This window comes from Herpailurus yagouaroundi, unplaced genomic scaffold (genome assembly GCF_014898765.1).
Source record: "Herpailurus yagouaroundi ecotype Mexico unplaced genomic scaffold, PumYag 162, whole genome shotgun sequence".
In the NCBI taxonomy this organism is placed as follows: Eukaryota; Metazoa; Chordata; class Mammalia; order Carnivora; family Felidae; genus Herpailurus; species Herpailurus yagouaroundi.
Window position 1 is genome coordinate 40,788,629 of NW_024412403.1, and position 4,153 is coordinate 40,792,781.

The 4,153-nt window shown below is 34.6% G+C and overlaps 1 long non-coding RNA gene across 1 annotated transcript; it reads left to right on the top strand.

Annotated features, from left to right (window-relative positions):
* Nucleotides 1-266: 266 nt before the first annotated feature.
* LOC121035775 (uncharacterized) lies at nt 267-2,666 on the top strand. Its single transcript, XR_005793065.1, has 3 exons — nt 267-324; nt 2,075-2,128; nt 2,432-2,666. It is a non-coding gene; the product is annotated as an uncharacterized LOC121035775 (long non-coding RNA).
* The last annotated feature ends 1,487 nt before the right edge of the window (nt 2,667-4,153 follow it).

Below are 4,153 nucleotides of genomic sequence, written 5' to 3' on the forward strand. Positions count from 1 at the left end.
TGTTAAATTTTTCTGTAACTTCAAAATATCTGCTTAATATATCTGGAGTCTATTTTAGTATATAGTGTGAGAGATATAGTGAAATAATTTATGATATTTTCTATTTCTGTCAAATATTTATTCATACTCCTTTCTTGTTAACCAGTGTTAAAAACCTTGCTTTATTACGTTTTAGTTATTTGTTTTTTGTATTTTTATTTTTGTTTTTTTAGGAGACAGTACTCCTTTTTTAAAAATTTTTTTAATTCTCTTTACTCTTTATTTTTAGCATTACATACTATGGCAAGAATCAGTACAAATAAAAAACAAGTCTTTGGAAAAAAGGTAAATACTTTTTGGGGTAGATGTTATTTTCCTTTTTAACTTCCAAATTATTTTTAAGGAAAGACAGAAAAATAATGTTGAGAATATATTTTTACTGCATAGGTGTGTGTGTGTGTGTGTGTATACATACTATCTATGTATATACATGGTGGTAGATAAATAGATGATAGTTTCAGTAGCACTTTGACAGAACTAAGCTTATTAGTCTCTAACTAATGCTAATATAAGACTATAGAAACCTATTAAAATCAAGTAAACTAAATAAAGAAGGAAGAACAGTCCCTCCCCTCTCCTATGTACACCAGAGATTTGAGTTTAAAGCCTGACTGTCCACTAGACATTCCTTTTGTTCCTTCCACTAGTCTTATTCAGAGGAGCCACCATTTTAGTGTGCTTTAGGGTCATCAGAAGAGCTTGTTAGATACAAATATCTGCCATCACATATCAGCTTAAATAGAATCTCAGCAGATGGAGTCTTGTCATCTGTATTTTAACAAGTTTTCCTGAGTGATGTGGATGCATCCCAGATCCAAATCTGATTTGGCTAATTATTTGGGGTCATTCTTACAAGTTTTCTACCCTTTTCCCCTTCAGTACTGCTTACACATTATGGATTTGGGAGGAAGTTAGATTCTGGTATATATAATATTCAACAATTTGGTATCTCCAAAAACAAAATGCTGTCTTGGCTCTTAATGTATGATATGGTTAGAAAATATCTAGAGGTGGCTTTTTGCTCAATGTTAAAAAAAAAAAAAATAGAAGATGCCAAAATCCTGTCATCTCCTGGGACACTAATAAGGAAAGGTTTTTGTGGCTCTATCAACATAGGACAAAACATACATTTGTGATGACTTTGAGACTAAAAGTCTTTTCAGAGTGCCTGGGTGGCTCAGTCGGTTAAGCGTCCGACTTAGGCTCAGGTCATGATCTTGCAGTTTGTGGGTTTGAGCCCCACATCAGGCTCTGTGCTGACTGCTCAGAGCCTGGAGCTTGCTTTAGATTTTCTGTCTCCCCCTCTCTCTCTGCCCCTCCCTCATTCACACTCTATCTCTCTCCCCCCCCCTCAAAAATAAATGAACATTTAAAAAAAATTTAAAAATCCTTTCTATGAAGTTACTTTTATTTATGAAAATATTTCTCTGAACAAGATTTATATTTACTTTCCCTGTTTCCCAACACTCCCAGAGTCCATTATTGCTAGGATTCAGCATCTAAAGCCATTTAAATATTTCTCTCTATATAGAACTTATGATAGCCTTGGAGTTCATAAAAGACAATTAAATTCTTATTTCACTTCATTTCTCAGCTCCCAGCATAATTTACCTTCATAATATAGTGACTATCTTCATATCTGATTTAGATGGAATGGGACTTATCCTGGATTCTGATTATTTTTGTACTCTAAGATAGCATTGAGTAGTTTTGATCAATATAATTTCGAACATCCTTCTGAGATGGACAATCGTATTGACATCACAAGCACAAAGCTGTAATTAGGGGATATATGTTGAACCTGGACCTTAAGCGAATAGTTTAAAAATGAGGTTTTCATAAAATAATTACAATATTAAGCATATTTTAAATTAAGAGATTTTTTAGGTCACTGCTAATAAAATAAAACTAAATAGTATTAGTTACAATGTAATGAAATTAATTGATACATATTTCTGAGTTTATTTCACATGTTAACTCATTTTTTTAACAATGACCTTATTCAATAATCATTATTATCATATCCATTTTACAGGTAAAGAAAGAGAATCCTTAAAACTTATGTAATGTGCCCAAAGTTGCATAGCTGGTAAGAGGTAGTTTTGTATTCAACATATCTAAACAGAAGTTATGAATGACGTTGATTTGGAGATTTTTATGAAAGTGCAAGATGTTATTATGTACACAGTGTGGCCCAAGAAAAGCCACCAATATTCCTCTTTGGAAAGTAATTGTCATACCAGGGGTGGTAATGAATTGATGAGCTACTTGGGTGAGTGGGTGAGATTACTTGGTGGGAAAACAATAGCAAAGAAATGATTGGGATGTTTTTCATAACATGAGAGAAATAAAATTGGGTACTTTTCAATCCCCCATTTTTTTCTCCATTTAGACCTGTTGAGGCAAAAGACAGGAGAGAAATAATTGAAGAACAAGGTAATAGCCAAAAAAGTTGGGTTCTTCTTAGGATAATGGCTCAAGGAGCTCCACAATCAAGGAACAGAAATAAAGAGCATACTAATTGGCAAGAAATGTAACTTTCACTATTTGCAGATGACACGATCTTCTATGTAGAAAACCCAAAAGGCTCCACCAAAAAATTGTTAGAATACATGAATTCACCAAAGTACCAGGATATAAAATCAAAGTGCAGAAATCTGTTGCATTTCTATGCACCAATAATGAAGCAGCAGAAAAAGAAATCAAGGAATCAATTCCATTTGAAACTGTACCAAAAACGACATAACAGCTGGTAACAAACCTAACTAAAGAGGTAAAAGATCTATATTCTGAAAACTGTACAATGCGTAAAAAAAAAAAAAAATTGAAGAGGAGGGACGCCTGGGTGGCTCAGACAGTTGAGCATCTGACTTCAGCTCAGGTCATCATCTTGCAATCCATGAGTTCTAGCCCCATGTCAGGCTCAGAGCCCGGAGTCTGCTTTGGATTCTCTCTCTCTCTCTCTCTCTCTCTCTCTCTCTCTCTGCCCCTCTCCCACTCGTGCTCTCTCTCAAAAATAAACATGAAAATATTTTTAAAAAGATAGAAATTGAATAGGATACAAAGAAATGGAAAAGTTCATGAACTGGAAGAACAAATATTGTTAAAATGTTTATACACTACCCAAAGAAGTCCACACTTAATGATTATCAAAATAACACCAGTATTTTTCAGAGCTAGAACAATCCTAATATTTGTATGGAACCACCAAAGACCTGGAATAGTCTAAGCAATCTTGAAAAAGAAAAGAAAAAAAAACTGGAGGACATCCACATACACCATACACAAAAATAAATTTGAAATGGATGAAAGACCTAAATGTGAGACAGGAAACCATCAAAATGCTAGAGTAGAACACAGGCAGCAACTTTTCTGACCTCAGCCACAGCAGATTTTTACTAAACACATCTCCAAAGGCAAGGGAGACAGAAGCAAACATGAACTATTGGGACAACATCAAGATAAAAGGATTTTGCACAGTGAAATAAACAATCAAACCTAAAAGGCAACCGACAGAATGGGAGAAGATATTTGCAAATGACTTATCAGATAAAGGGTTAATATCCAAAATCTACAAAGAACTTATCAAACTCAAAACCCAAAAAAACAAACAACCCAGTTAACAAATGGGCAGAAGACATGAATAGACACTTTTCCAAAGAAGACATCCAGATGGCCAACAGACACATGAACAGATGCTTAATGTCACTCATCAGGAAAATACAAATCAAAACCACGATGAGCTATCACCTTATACCTGTCAGAATGGTTAAAACTAACAACAAAATGTGTTGGCAAGGATGTAGAGAAAGGGGACCCTCCTGAACTGCTGGTGGAAATACAAACTGGTACAGTCACTCTAGAGAACAATACAGAGGTTCCTCAAGAAACTAAAAATGGAACTACATTACCATACTGCAATTATACTATTAAGTATTCACCCAATGGATACAAAAATACAGATTCAAAGGGGTATGGTCACCCCAATGTTTATAGCAGCATTATCAACAATAGCCAAATTATAGAGAGAACCCAAATATCCATTGGCTGATGAACGATGTGGTATACACACACACACACACACACACACACACACACACACACACACACACAC